The sequence below is a fragment of the Halichoerus grypus genome, chromosome 7 (assembly GCF_964656455.1).
Source record: "Halichoerus grypus chromosome 7, mHalGry1.hap1.1, whole genome shotgun sequence".
In the NCBI taxonomy this organism is placed as follows: Eukaryota; Metazoa; Chordata; class Mammalia; order Carnivora; family Phocidae; genus Halichoerus; species Halichoerus grypus.
In genome coordinates, this window is record NC_135718.1 from 19,091,760 (window position 1) to 19,108,185 (window position 16,426).

Here is a 16,426-nt window from a genome sequence, read left to right on the forward strand (position 1 = left end):
AAATACAAAAATTTATCTTTGGAGACAACACTACAAAGACATTTGCAAAAAAAGTGTTCACAGCAATGTGCATATACATAGCACAACACTGGAAATAATCTACATGTACAACAATAGTCTCAATAAATTATAGTGCCACACAATAGAATATCATATGAAAACAATGGATCGTGGATCACCACATCAAAAACCAATGATGTATTGTATGGTGACTAACATAATAAAATAAAAAAAAACAATAGAATATCATACAGACATTTAAAATAATAGCATACATATATTGTATTATATATGTATAATTTATGTATATAATGTATATATAATGTATATAATGTATAATTTATGTATAAAACTGTCCATTTTGCGTTAAATGGTAAACAGTAAATTATGGACTCTTTCCATACAAGAATGCAGATATACTTCATTTCTTTTCATTGCTATGACTTGTGCTGTAACTATACCATAATTTACTTAATCATTCTCATATCAACTGACATTTTGTTTCTATTTGCCTTTTTTCATTTACTTTTTTTTTTTTAAAGATTTTATTTGAGAGAGAGCGTGCACGTGTGTGCACGCACTGGAGGGCGGAGGGGCAGAGGGGCAGAGAGAATCCAAGAAGACTCCATACTGAACGTGGAGCCCAACACAGGGCTCAACCCCATACACAGGGCTCAATCCCAGAACCCTGATACCATGACCTGAGCCAAAATCAAGAGTGGGTCACTTAACCAACGGAGCCACTCCGGCACCCCCCTTCATTTACTTTAAATTAAAAAAAATTATATATATATATAAATTATATATATATATATAATTTTTTTAGCCAGTAAATAGTGTTTGTTGAGCATAAATCTTCACATATAGGAACTAATATTTCTGTAAGGCAGATTCCTGAAAGCAAAAGTATTTGGTCAAAACTAATATGCATTTTAATATTTATAGGTAATTCCAATTGGTCTCTTTGAAAGAGACTGCATCAATTTATACTCTCCCAATCTTGCCATTATTTTCAATCTTTTTCATTTCCATCAACCTGATATATGAAAAATGATATATTTTAATCTACATTTCCTTGGTTAGTGAGGGCAAACAATTTTTTTTTTTTTAAGATTTTTATTTATTTGAGAGAGAGAGTGAGCTAACATAAGCAGGGGAGGAGTAAAGGGAAAGGGAGAAGCAGATTCCCTGCTAAGCAGGGAGCTGCATGCGGGACTCAATCCAGGCACTCCAAGATCACGACCCCAGCAGAAAGCAGACACTCAACCGAATGGGCCACCCAGGTGCCCCCAAATCTTTCCATTCTTCCACTGTTTGTAGTATTAACAAAACACAGACCATGGCTACTACATTTAACAAACATAGTTTTTTCATTTGCCAATATTTAATAATTGTAAACTTCACTACAATCCAGACCTTTACTTCTCATTAAAAATTAAAAAAAAAAAAAATTGGAGCACCACTGGGTCAACATTTCTTAATACAAGAAACAACTGGTACTGAATAGAAGCTGTGCCCCACAACTCAACCTTACTGTGGTCACTCATTTATGTTACCTGCCCATAGGAATTAAAGACCCCATTTCTGTGAGTTATTTGGTTATATACTAATTATCAGGATTCTTCATATGAAGGATACTAATACCTTTTCTTACATATTTATGTCATATATATTTCCTCTCTGTGGATGGCTTTTTTTTTTTTTTAAAGATTTTATTTATTTGAGAGAGAGAGAATGAGAGACAGAGAGCATGAGAGGGAGGAGGGTCAGAGGGAGAAGCAGACTCCCCGCCAAGCAGGGAGCCCGATGCGGGACTCGATCCCGGGACTCCAGGATCATGACCTGAGCCAAAGGCAGTCGCTTAACCAACTGAGCCACCCAGGTGCCCTGTGGATGGCTTTTAACTTAATCATAGCATTCATAAATATATATAAAATCTGAAAAGTCTACAACACTCATCAAATGATAGCAATATTTATCCTTGGTAAGTATTAGGATGTTTTGTCACTTTTCTTTATCTCTATTATTTTTTTAAATGTATAAAGTAAGTATTGATTCCTTTTATAATCAGGGAGGGAAAAAAAGCTATTTTCATTTGAAACAAAAAATTCTAACAGTGATAGTTTGGTTATGTTGACTTTTAAACTGACAAAGGATAAAGCGAATTAAAAATTTATTTTTAAAGAAAACCTGAATGTGTAATACAAGAGGAGGTCAACGTAATAATCAAAGCCCATATGCATTAGTTCATGACAGCCCACGAAGAATATATCCAGCACTTCAGATCTGAATTATAACATCTTTACAAAAGATATTCAAAAGTGCATGGACTGGTCTGATTCACACTGAAGTTATAAACTAAGTTTCTGGATACTGACACTTCAGAAAAACAGCTTTTTTTCTCCAGCTGTAAATATAAACACTGTATTTTCAGTGGCTCAGTTAAGGGTCCAACTCTTGATCGCAGCTCAGGTCTTGATCTCAGGGTCCCAAGTTCAAGCCCCATGTTGGGCTCCATACCCAAAAAAACTATATTTTCATTCAGGTATTTTATTTAATACATACTAAGTGTTATGCACTGTGCAAGGTGCAAAGTATGCAATAATAAGGCACAGTACTTGCCTGTAAGCTTATAAACAAGTGGAAAAGGCAAGAACATAGTGTGGTAAGAGCTGCTGAAGCACAAAGAGAAGGAACTTAAACCAGTCTTGGAGGTTGGAGAAATTAGGCTCCTTAAAGAGATAACATCTTAGGAGAAATCAACTAAAAAGGGTGGGAGCGAGTCCAGAATCCTGCAGTCACCCTGACTCTTCTCTCTCCAATTCTCATATCCTAACAATCACCAACTCCTATCTATCCATCCTTCTAAAAGTTCTCCTGACTCTTCAACTTTTCTTTATTCTCACTGCCACTACCCTGCTCCAGGGTATACTAAATTCTCTTAACAGCTTTGTAACTGGTCTCACCACATCAACCCCGCCATCCTTTTCCTAACCTAATCACTACTGTAATTACAGTAATCTTTCAAATACTCAAATCTAATCAGGTTACTGTCCAATTTAAAACACTTGGGAGAGAGTGGGTGGTCCCCCACAAACCTAGCCCTCAGGATAAAATCCAAAATTCTTACCAAGCCTTTCAAGACCTGGCCCCCACTTTTTTTTTTTTCTTTTTAAATATTTTATTTATTTATTTGACAGTGTGGGTACAAGCTGGGGGAGCAGCAGAGGCAGAGGGAGAAGCAGGCTCCCCACTGAGCAAGGAGCCTGATGCGGGACTTGATCCCAGGACACTGGGATCATGACCTGAGCTGAAGGCAGACAACCGACTGCGCCACCCAGGCGTCCCCCCCACTTACTTCTGCTACAACTCCAGTATTTCCCACCTTGCATTCAGGTCACATGAACTTCTTTCAGATCCTCTATCAGGTCCTGCTATCTCCTGTTGCCAAGACTCTACGCAAGTTATTTCCTCCTGTCAGAAACATAGGTTGAGCTCTTCACTGAGCTAACTCTCATGTATTCATTCTTCAGATCTCAGCTTAGAGGTTGGGAAGACTTTTGTGATCACTCAAAAGCCTTTCTGAATACACCCTCCTAAGCTCGCTCCCACTTAAAACTGCCCCATCAGAATATTTATCACACTGTATAAGCGCCAGGTTAGCTATCTTGACTCCCTCATTTAAAGTAATGGGAAAATAGGGACACTTTTGCCTTTTTCACAGTAGCATTCTAGTACTTAGAAACAATACCTAGTATACATAGCAGTTATATTTACTGAAATAATTATAAGTATCTATTCCCTTGGTTTTATCTACCCTACTAGGCAGCAGGCACCTTACATAAAAAAGCAATTTTTACTCTACAATTTCAAAGATATTACGAACTTTTTATTAAGTACACAATAAGTGCTCAGTAAGCACTTGTTAAATGAAGACAGTCGAATAGACAAAACCCTCGTCCCATGCTTAGTTTCCCTAAATTCTACTTAAAATTAATTCTAAGTCACTCCGATTTTGATATAAACACCTAAAAATGACAAGATTTCAATTGTATTTTCCTTTGTTTATAAGTATCTGAAACACTCCTTATTTTTGAAGTTTAAAGGACAAAAATAAACTATTCTCCCCTCCAAATCACATATCCATTTTTTTTGTAGTTAAAGAGTTAAAAAGGAATCTTGAAAACTGGAAGACCAAAGATCAAAAAAGCACCCAAAATTAACATGCCCAAAGGAATGTTATTATTCATACAAAAATGGAAAAAAATACATTCTTAAATAGCGTGAATGAACCTGAGATAAGGGTAGTTTTCATGGAGGGTAAAGAAATAACTGAAAAAATAAAATGCTCTATACTACCCATGCTAATAAGAATTATGTCAAGAGTATAGAATTATAGCACCTTCAAATTCATTCATTTAACTTTTTTCCCCTTTGGTGAGGAGGTAAGATGAATTGTTTGGACTGGAAGGGAGACATAGGACTAATTTATTTTACATAGTAGCGAATACGTAAGAGTTTTTAAAGAAATCTACATTTCTTCTTTTTTTTTTTTTTTTTTTAAAGATTTTATTTATTTATTTGAGAGAGAGAATGAGAGACAGAGAGCATGAGAGGGAGGAGGGTCAGAGGGAGAAGCAGACTCCCTGCCGAGCAGGGAGCCCGATGCGGGACTCGATCCCGGGACTCCAGCATCATGACCTGAGCCGAAGGCAGTCGCTTAACCAACTGAGCCACCCAGGCGCCCGAAATCTACATTTCTTCTTATGGAAAAGCCTAGGATTATGAAATTTTGATTCTGGGCAAAGTTTTGAGCAAAGAACTGCAAATTCCTGTTTACCCAACCCACAATACAAGCCATAATTGGGATTACAGCTCTCCTGGACAACACTTCAACTCACCATATATAAAAATTGCAAGATTCTAGAGCAAAGCCTCAAAATAAAAGCCAGGGGTGGGGTAGGAGGGATTTAAATGTCTCAATGGACCTAAGAGACAATAGTAAACATCAAATACCTTGGCCAAACATTCTCTTAAAAGCTCTTATGCCACCCAAACAACTCTCCTAAAAAGACTGACCTGTGAATGTTTGCTTTAACTGCCTTTTTTGCCAAGGAACTCAAAACATGTCACACACAACTTAAGTATTCTCCAAATATAGGTTACTTTTCATTTACCATGTGCAAATGGGCAATAAAGAAAAAAGTTGATTACCTAATTATCAGTGTAAAGGAAAAAGAGAAAATGTAATTGCTATCTTAGTTTATATGCACTAAGATGACTACAGTATTCAATAAAGTATTTTCAATTTAAAAAAACTGATTTTCAGCATTTTAAAGCTAAACATTAAGTTAACTTTCTCTAACTGCTTCATTTTTATATGTATAAACTCACATTCCTTCACTAGGTCTTATCTGATTATAAATCCTTTCCATTACTCATTCTATAAATTATCAGAAACTGTCAGAAAAAATGTAAACAAAAATAAATGTATTATACATAGCAAGATTAGAGGATGTGTGGTCTCAAGGTAGGTATCTTAAATTTAAGAATCAGTATTTGGCAAGTTGCCATTATTACAGAGCATATTTGCACCTGGTTGGCTCAGTTGATAGAGCATTTGACTCGATCTCAGGGTCGTCAGTTCAAGCCCCATGTTGGGTGTGGAGCCTACTTTAAAAAAAAAATAGAGTAGGGGCGCCTGGGTGGCTCAGTCAGTTACGCGGCTGCCTTCAGCTCAGGTCATGATCCCAGGGTACTGGGATCAAGCCCTGCGTAAGGCTCCCTGCTCGGCGAGGAGCCTGCTTCTCCCTCTCCCTCTGCCCCTGCTGCTCCCCCTGCTTGTGCTCTGTCAAATAAATAAAATATTTAAAAAAAAAAAATAGAGAGCAAATATCCCTTCTCACATTTATACAGTCCATTTTTGAGACTATTTAGATGAAGACCGTATGCTCACCTATTTTATCTACTTACCCTGTCAGTTAAAATAGGATTTACAGAATGCATTTTGGGCTTTAGGGATATAATGTCATTTTCTCTGTATTTTTTTTAAATATCCCAAAATAAAAATACTCCCCAAACAAGATAAAAAGAAATACAGTGAGCAGCCAGGCCCAACTTAAGGTTAATAAGGAATTTCTCCCATCAGAAGCTACTCAAAATATTGAAAGGCAGCCCTTGCTTATATTTTTGAAGAGACATAAAAGGACATTATTTTTTAGGTTAACACATTAAATCCAACCAGTTCCCAACTAGTATGTACTATCTTGTGACTATAATCCCAAAATGGTTCTCACATAGTTTACAGAAATTTGACATAAAAAATTCGTTTGTTTTTTTTTTAAGATTTCACTTATTTGACAGAGAGAGACACAGCGAGAGAGGGAAGCAGGGGGAGCGGGAGAGGGAGAAGCAGGCTTCCCGCGGAGCAGGGAGCCCGATGCAGGGCTCAATCGCAGAACCCCGGGATCACGACCCGAGCCGAAGGCAGACGCTCAACACTGAGCCACCCAGGCGCCCCGACATAAAAAATTCTTATACCACAAAGATGTAAATCATTTAGTAATTTGCAGGTAGCAAGTGATAGGATATTTAAATCATGCCAGAAAGAAAAAAACTTTTGGCAATACTTAATTTTACTCTCAGAAGCAATGCAAATATTATCACATTGTTAGTTATAAAAACTGGATAATGATATAGTCAGGAAAAAGATGAACTAATTAACAAATTATTTTTAGCACATGAATCTACCACTGGTAGATTATCAATTTTTAAAGAATCTGAATGTAATAAAATATAGCAAAACTTCAATTTTATTAATTTCAACTTTCTTTGATGAAACAAAAATCTTCGAGATCTTGCCACAGGATCATTATTATTTTATCAATTATCATTAAATGCACACACAGAAATATCAGGTATAATTGAATTCCGGTAGAGAAAAGGCTAGATAAATTATTTTTCTTTAAAGATTTTATTTACTTGACAGAGAGAGAGAGCAAGCGAGCAAGCACAAGCAGGGGGAGCAGCAGGCAGGGGAGAAGTAGGCTCCCCGCTGAGGAAGGAGCCCAATTCCGGGCTGGATCCCAGGACCCTGGGATCATGACCTGAGCCAAAGGCAGCCGCTTAACCCACTGTGCCACCCAGGCGCCTCAATTCTTTTTATTTTTGTATACAACTAGTTATGCATTAAGGCACTACTCATAGAGCTAACTCAACAAGAATTACATAGCCGACTTCTAAAGCAAATTTATTAAGTCTTTCCTTTTCTGTATCATAAAAATCTTTAAATTGAAACATTTAACTCTAATATCCATCTGCATGCTTTTAAAATTCATGCAGATCAACTCAGTCCCTTTAACAAAATGAGATGGCAAAGCTATGTTTTATCAAATGCCTTTACAACCATACTTTCCCGAACAATGAATATGAACTAGTAGATTTCATTCTTCATAGTTAATAGCCAATCAGTTTCAGTATCTGGTTCTCATAGGCTGACATAATGCTGTAATGTTTCCATTGCACAACATTCTGGGGGAAATGTTTAGAATTATTTCCACCGAAATTTTTAAGTCCTGTACACAAGCATCATGGAAATGCTTAAATCAGAGCTATCAAACTTCTTAAATAAAAATTTTAATTAACTTTTAAAAATTTTGTCTCAAAAATAGTGACTTTTTTTTAAAGTCATTCTTCTCAAGCCCAAAAACAATTCTTGCTTTTTCTTGCCTTATTTCCAACCGAAAACATCACCACTTGACGTGTGTCATTTACTCACTAATCATCATATTTGATCATCTTTTTAGCTTCTTAGTACTCAACACAAAGCCTGACAGTCTCACATGTTTTGGAGACTTCAATACACTTTGTTCTTGTCCCAAATACTCATGTTCTGTGTGTACTACTCTAAGCTATTATATAACAGGGGGTGGGGAAAATTAAAAAATACTGCAGCACTACAAGCCATTTAGCATGCTGAGTTCCCACAGTTGCTTAGTGGGTGTTCTGAAACTAGGCCATATTTCTAGTATTAAGAATTTCAAATCACTACTTCCAAAGTACAGAAATAAATGTCTTCAAGATTAAATCATAAAACCTTACTATTTTAAGCTGCCTAGTATATAAGTATCCTATTTCTATGAGCTTAAAATGCTAATTAACACATGGTAGATAAACCAGTATTTGTTTTAGCAACAAGAAATAACCAGCTTTTCTACCCATACTTACAGAATCATAGAATTCAACAGATTACAATATTAAGATAAAGTGCAGTTTATCTGAGTAAGAACTAAAGCCCTTAGGTGAAATTTTGAATTCTTTACCCCAAAAGATATATAAACAAAATTGGAATTAAATATAATCTCTTTCAGGTCACCCAATCTATTAGACTCCACATGCTCCTAACAAAGAAGTAATTACAACCCCCAACCTAATTTTTCCAGTCCAGGTTACCAACAAATACCAAAAACAATAAAGCTTACTCTTTTTAACAGAATAAAAGTTACAGAAATACTTATGTCATTTTGTCATATCATTGCAACAGGTATGTTTTTATTCAAAACTAATGAAGAAAAACATGTTACTCAATTTTACATATTTCATAGCTAAGTAAGGAAAGAAACATGGTAGGTATAAAATCTACTTCTACAAATTATAAAGTACTTACACTGCAGTGATTCAGTACTTTCACAGAATTATTTGCTTCAACTTAATTTTACTCAATACTTACGGTGCCTACCATGTCTCACCTCATTAAGCAAATCTTTCCAATAACAAAAGCTTGACATTGTAATTTTTTAATTGCATCATTTTAGATAAAAACCCCTCCCAAATACAACACACAGTCCTGTGTAATCTTTAACAAAATTTACTAACAGCAATTAATCTCTTCTTCATGATCTTCTATCAGCATTAGTTATATTGTACTATATATAAAGCAAATGGTGCCTTGAAAGATTCTGTTTATCACAACATTAAGTTGCCTTAAACTGCCATTTTTAAAAAGTTTTGTACCTGATTTTTAAGTGTTTTTCCCCTGCTCTCATTTTCAACTCTCTTATGACCTCTAGGAGATATCCCAGTCCTTTTTACATTTGGTTACTAAACTTTTTTAAATTGTACATTATGAGGGGAAAAAAAAAAGCCTTCAATTAAGGCCTGAGGGGGTCTAAAAGCAGAAAATACGTTTTTTTTTTAATTTTTTTATTGTTATGTTAATCCCCATACATTACATCATTAGTTTTAGATATAGTGTTCCATGATTCATTGTTTGTGCATAACACCCAGTGCTCCATGCAGAACGTGCCCTCCTCAATACCCATCACCAGGCTAACCCATCCTCCCAACCCCCTCCCCTCTAGAACCCTCAGTTTGTTTTTCAGAGTCCATTGTCTCTCATGGTTCTTCTCCCCCTCCGATTTCCCCCCCCTTCATTCTTCCCCTCCTGCTACATTCTTCTTCTTCTTTTTTTCTTTCTTAACATATATTGCATTATTTGTTTCAGAGGTACAGATCTGAGATTCAACAGTCTTGCACAATTCACAGCGCTTACCAGAACACATACCCTCCCCAGTGTCCATCACCCAGTCACCCCATCCCTCCCACCCCACCCCCCACTCCAGCAACCCTCAGTTTGTTTCCTGAGATTAAGAATTCCTCATATCAGTGAGGTCATATGATACATGTCTTTCTCTGTTTGACTTATTTCGCTCAGCAAGAAAATACGTTTAAGACCAAAAGCACTAGGACATCTCTTTGTCCTTTTTAGTGGTCTGTTTGTTTGGGGGCTCAAGATTGTTAATTTTATTAATTTTTTTATTAGGAGCCTACAAAGGTTAGACATTATATACTGGAGAAATGGTAGTAAAGAAGACAGACATACTTGATGCTATCATGAAACTTACAGTCCAGCAAAAAGACAGACATTAAAAACATCATTACAAAAATGTTAAAAGAGAGTAGTAAGTGCAGGTGCCAAAGAACCTCAGAACAGGAGACTCTAAGGATCAAAGAAGGCCTCCCAAAGGATATGATAGAGAGGCCAGAAGGGTGATTGGGTTAGCCAGGTGAGAATGCAGGGAGTTGCATCTATCCAATGAGATGAAACCAGAAAGTTTTAGTTTCCTAATAAATAACCTTGAGATAAATGAGGTGATATATAATTTATAATGTAGGGGCACCTGGGTGGCTCGGTCAGTTAAGCATCTGACTCTTGGTTTCATCTCAGGTCCCAATCTCATGGGCTGTGGGATCAAGCTACATCAGGTTCCTCGCTCAGTAGGGAGTCTGCTCAGAAAGATTCTCTCCCTCTGCCCCTCCCCCTGCTGGCTCTTGCACACCCTCTCTCTCTCTCTCAAGATAATTAAATAAATCTTTTTTTTAAATGTATAATGTAATTACTAAACAGTGAAAATTTTAAAAAGGAATTTCTCAAGTTTCTATAACAAAAATAACTGGAAGGATCAAAAGTAACAACGGACAAAAAGCAGTATGACAAATGTTTTAAAAGAGAAACCATGGCACTTTTGAGGGAACAGAGTTTGGAATGGCAAAAAAAACAGCCTCAAAGGAGTATCATCAAATCATACTGTATGGAAAATTACTTAATATTCAAGTTCAGAGAACTTATAAATCATACAAGCCACAGAGACTTCTACCAGGATATAACTGCTGATGATAGTCTGACTTATACCCAAAGGAAAGAACAGCACTTTGAAATAAGTATGAAAAGAGGTGGTTTTTAATGCTCTCAGAAGAGTGAATTTTATTTTTTTTAATTTATTTTTAGTAATCTCTACACCCAAGGAGGGGGCTGAACTCATGACCCCAAGATCAAGAGTGGCAGTCTCTTCCAAATGAACCAGCCAGGTGCCCCCAGAAGAGTGAATTTTAAATGTTTGTACAGTAAACACCACTGAGTTCTAAAGAGGTTCACAAATGTTACTCTTAACATGATGCATAAATGCTGAGAAAAAGATATGAATGTGTCTTTGAAACATAATTATCCAAGGTCTAAACCTGGGGATTATTCCGCATCAGGCTGATACATTCTTCTTATATTTAATTAAAATATTAACGAAGAATATACTTAGTTAAAAGGTTTAAATAATAATTTGAAGATCTCCAACATTCATGCAGATCCATAGTTCAAGGCCCAAATTAAAAAAAAAAAAAAACCCACAAGAAATAACAATCTCTAAAAATATATGCTTTCATGAATGCCTACTAAAATACTAAATCATAGGGGCGCCCGGGTGGCTCAGTCGTTAAGTATCTGCCTTCGGCTCAGGTCATGATCCCAGGGTCCTGGGATCGAGCCCCATATCGGGCTCCCAGGGAGCCTGCTTCTCCCTCTGCCACTCCCCTGCTTCTGTTCCTGCTCTCGCTGTGTCTCTCTGTCAAATAAATAAATAAAATCTTAAAAAATAAAATAAAATAAAATACTAAATCATGCACAGAATCCAAATTGCTATTCACCTGCAATTCTCCAAATGGACCTTAACATCTCTAACTTCTATGCTTTTTCTGTCCACTCTTTCCTACTTATCCCTCAAGAGTTAGTTCAAGTCCTATCCTCCAGCAAGCACTGCTGGTTATACATGCAATTTATGTTTTAACTCATCTGAGTTCTCCAGCATATACTGCTATCAAAGCACTTGTCACATTGTAAAACAATTTACTACTGACTTGTACAGTTCAGGCAACAAACTGAACTTTCTGAAAGCAGAAAACATAACATATTTATCTATTTATCCTCAGTCTGGGACATACATGGCACTTAGTAGAAGGTCAATGACATTATGAATATGAAATTATAGTAAGAAATATTTACAGAACAAAATTTTAAAGTTAACGACTATTTACAAAACTGTGAGTCTTGAAAGCAGGAAGAAGTTTTGTACAGCACAAAACTGGAAACTGAGAAAGTGCAAATTTAACTGATAATATCTAGAATTTAGAGTTAATCTCATCATTGTCAGAACAAGTAATTTCTACTTTACCTCCAAGACATTAGAAAAAACAAAAGAAAAAAAGATTTATCTTTATCAACTGTGAAATTACTTAATTAAAATTGTAGAATTTACAAATAGTATTTGAGGGCAAATAAAGTGCTTAAATTTTAAGTGTTCACAGTGCTATAAACATTGGAAGGTAGACAAGCCAAAATACTTCATAAAAGTCTTTCAGGTTCATTTCACATAGGGACCAATTTTACCCACTTTTAAGGTCTCCTTTAATGTTTTAGCTTCAAGCAGTATGTTCATTCTTTCTGATAAAAGAACCCTTACCTTTTACAACATGCACCACTTTTTGCAATCAGTTCTGATCTTTAGAGAAGTTGGAATGAGATATATAGTGTGAAATCTAATTAGTTCTTTTAAATCTTGATAATGGGAATTTCATACTTTCTCAGAAAGCACATATGTTAACAACATCTCAAAAGCTAAAGAGCCCTTTGTAATTAGAATATTCTTTTTATGTATTACAATTTTGATTTGCAAAATTAAAGATGCTGTACTAAAAAGATGGGAACCAGGGGAAAGTACCAAGGAATGAGCATTAGTTTACCCAAAAAATAATGCAATTACATATTTTAGAACATAAATCAGTTTTTCCAACTTATCCTTGTTTCTTTCAACCTTCACTGACTGCAATTACATTTCAGAACACTCTATATAAAGTTCAAGCATTCCATAGGTCACCTTGTGACTTAAAAATTTTTCAGATTTTAAAAGTCAGTGTAAACAGAGCTAGGAAAATGCAAAATTTTAACTAGTATATTGTCAGAGAGAAAATCTTTTCAGAAAGATTTATATGGCCTAAATTTGATGTGGTATAACTAGCAGACAAAACAAAATTCAGAACACAGGGATAGCAACTTTTTTATAATTCAGCCTATGCAAGATTTAGCCTTAAATTATAATATGCCAATACATAATATAAAATGCATGAAGTGTAAGTCTAACAATAAGCAAAAAAGCAACCGATTTAATATCTGCAGTACTCATTTCTCAAGTACCACGTGAAAGTACTTAATATATCACTCTGCTGCTAAATTACAGCTAATTTCTATCTAATTTATGCACAACAAAATATTTACCAATTCCCTACTAGTCTTATTAGGAAAGTGTTTATTCTATATCTAAATTTCCTCTCCTCCCTGAACTGATATTTTATAAACTAATTCAAGAACACTTCCACCAAGGTCAAAACATAAACCTCAGAACTCACTGAAGGATTTACGGGTCATTCTGTTTGGTTTTACTGTGTTTTGTTGGGGGGGGAGGGGTGCTGCTCTTGTTTGGTTTTTTGATTATAAGCATAGATTTTGTTTTCATACATGAATGATACATAAATGATACATAATATAGTAAACTGAATTCTAAAGATATATTCTTTCAACCTCCAAAAAATACTCATCCTTATATCTGCACACACAAATTAAGGTTTATTTTTAATCAAAAACATAAGTTTATTTTTATATTTAAATAACTTACTAGAAAAAATCTAAAAATTAAATTGTTTAAAGAACACAAGTCTTACAGAAATATTAAATTACACACAACAGATATTGATAATCCAGCATTTCAAAACAAATAGGACTGCCTGGATAACAAAGAAATTCAATATTATTTACCTTTCCCCCACATGGGTAAGGCAAGTCAAAAAATATACCAGCAGAGGGGCGCCCAGCTGGCTCAGTCAGAAGAGCATGCAACTCTTGATCTTGGGGTTGTGAGTTCAAGCCCCATGCTGGGTGTAGAAATTATTTTAAAAAAATAAATAAATAAAAAATACACATACACACCCCCCAGCAGCTTATTCAGAAGGCATCTTTGGGAGTATTCCACATAGAATTCTAGTTTATGTCTCACTGAACATGGGACAAGGCCTGTCCCAAGTCACTGAAGAAACAGTAATACTTAAAAAGCACAATTCCAGCAATATAACACTAGAATTTATCATTTTGGTGTTCCTTTTGTTTCAAACTTCTAACTGGTTTGTAAATCAAAAGTTGTTTTTTTTACAAGTCTGGCTACAATTATCAAAACATAGCTCTGATCAACTTTCTGAATATGGTAGTTTAAAAACTTTTTAAAAATCTAGCTGCAAGCTATTAATATATCTCTTAATATCACTCTTTTATCCGTAACAACTTTTAACAAGAGAAAAACACTTGAAAACTGTATTAACAATGAGAGATCAATAAGCAAATGCCAACCTGAGAGTAAATGTAGTTGTTTCTTCAAAAACTAAACAAACACCCTAAGAAAAAGTAGTAATCTTACAGATAGGCTAGGTCCACCCCTCAAAACTGGCATTTCAAGAATATAGTTTTACGTTAGCTTTATATTTAAGCCATTTGAAAGTTACAAACCTTAAAGCCTTTACTTGTCTAAGATTTTTCAAATGTATATTCATAATTAAATAAAAGCTTCAGTGTACCTTATGTCCAAATAAGTATTTAAAAAGATTTATCATATTCAATCTAAATTCCATAGGTAGAGAATGGTGTTTTATATATATATAGAATTTCTAAAAATACTTGTCACTGTCACATAGAAGGTCTTCAACACTTGATAAATTCAAACTATACATGTATGAATGTTACAAATTGTACCCAACAGCTAAGTTTCTTCAAATACATATTAACAGTTATAAGACGTATGGCATGGAAGGGCCAGGGTAGAAATTAGTACACTAATAAACCGAGGTCTTTAAAATAAGGTAATTTTTCAGTGTTAATGCTATACTTAAATACAAAAATACTTGGTTACACAAGTATACCCTAGGATTCTGAAGAACAAAAAATAAGTTTTAGATACAGTAATCCCTCTCAGTAGATACTAGAAGCTGACATTCATGAAGTGTACAAAATTGCACAGGTGAAAGCTACAGACTGTTGGTAGTTATGATGAAAGCAAATACTATACAGTACACATCTACAACCCAATTTTGCTTCAGCATCCCCAGAGACTTAAAAAACATTTCTTTGGGTAGGTTGCAAAACATTGCTTCCTCTTTTATTCTCATCACCCCCATTAAGATACAAAGCTACAGACAAGAAAATCAAATCACCAACTGTAAGGACTGAAAGCTTAAAAACACACAAAAAAGCATCTTTTTTCCAACTCCCGAATCGGTATTCATTCCACCTGTTTGTAAATCCGTACTAACATAATAACACAAAACCTCTGCTGATCTAAAAACGGGGGGGAGGGGGCAATTAAGGGTTTGAAGTCATGCTGCTTCTACCTAGGCTTGGGGCGGGGGAGGGGGATGGTACAAAACAATGGATACTGAGGGGCTGGGGGAAAATCGTTTGGTCCTGAAGCCTCCAGCGTTAAGACCTGGGGGGGGGGGGGCCGCAGAAGAGGAGGGGAGGAGGGGAGGAGATAGAGTACTTTTCCTCTATTTCTAAAAGCTACCGCGGAAAGAAGCTGCCACCAAGCAAGTCCAACAGGGCGGTCTTGGATGCCTACAACTCGCCTCACCAGGCAACATACCCAAAGCCAACTCGCCACTCTTCACCGAAAGGACAGAAGAAGGGGAGAGAGTGGTGGGCTTTGGGGAAGGGGCGAGGAAATACCCCACCCCGCATCACTAGCACTGCGCCAAGGCCCCCGCCAACGATTTACACGCCTCCCGGACGCCCACGGGGCGCCCCGCAGCCTGAGCCAGGTGCCCCCGGGGGCAGAGCAGAGCAAGGCCGTCCGCCCGGCGCCCCCGGCCCGCGCCCTCGCGCGGGCTCGCCCTCACCCGGGCGCTGCCCCGGCCGCCCGCCCGCCGCCACCGCAGGCCCGGCCCCGGCCGCTGTCAGAGCCGGCCGGCTCACTCTCGGCGCCCGGCTGCGGGACCCGCACGAGAGCCGGCTCCGAGGGCCCGGCCCTCCCTGCGACAGCACCCAGGAAAGCGACGGCGGCGGCGGCGCCTCCCAGGGCCCCAGCCCCTCGGGCCTCGCCCCGGCCCCGCCGGCTCTAGCCCCCCAGGGCGCGCGGGGCCTCCCCCTATCGACAGCCAGCGGGACCGCCCGACGGGTAGGAAGGAAGGCAGGAAGAACCGACTAACAACCACCCTCCCGCCTCAGCGGCCCCGGGTTACCGTCAGGAGCCCCAACTCCGCCATCCTCCTCGCTCGCCCTCCTTCCTCCTCCTCCTTAGAAGCGACGCTGCCCAACCGCCGCCCCCCGCCCGCCCCTCCCCCACTCGCCCCGCCCCGCCCCGCCCCGCCCGCCCCTCCACACACTCTGGCTCCTACCGCCCCGCCCCACCCCTCCGGCGCAGGCCCGTCACTCGCTGGGGAAGAAAAACAGGCGGAGCCAAGCATACCGACGCTGCCCAATCAGAGTGAGGCACTGGCGCCAACGACGCTGTCCAATCAGAGTGAGACATTGGCGCCAGCTTCCCTCGCTCCGCCCTTTTCCTTT

The 16,426-nt window shown here is 37.8% G+C and overlaps 1 protein-coding gene across 3 annotated transcripts in view; it reads right to left on the reverse strand.

Annotated features, from left to right (window-relative positions):
* The window catches only part of SHOC2 (SHOC2 leucine rich repeat scaffold protein), a 93,606-nt gene that overhangs the window by 76,594 nt on the left and 586 nt on the right, over nt 1-16,426 (reverse strand). For 2 of the 3 annotated variants that reach the window (XM_078077122.1, XM_036098897.2), the window contains exon 1: nt 16,102-16,185. The exons of the other annotated variant lie outside the window; for it this stretch is intronic. The gene's annotated coding sequence lies outside the window, so the exon portion shown is untranslated. Of the gene's footprint in view, nt 1-16,101; nt 16,186-16,426 lie in introns of those variants that run through there. 3 annotated transcript variants of the gene reach the window in all.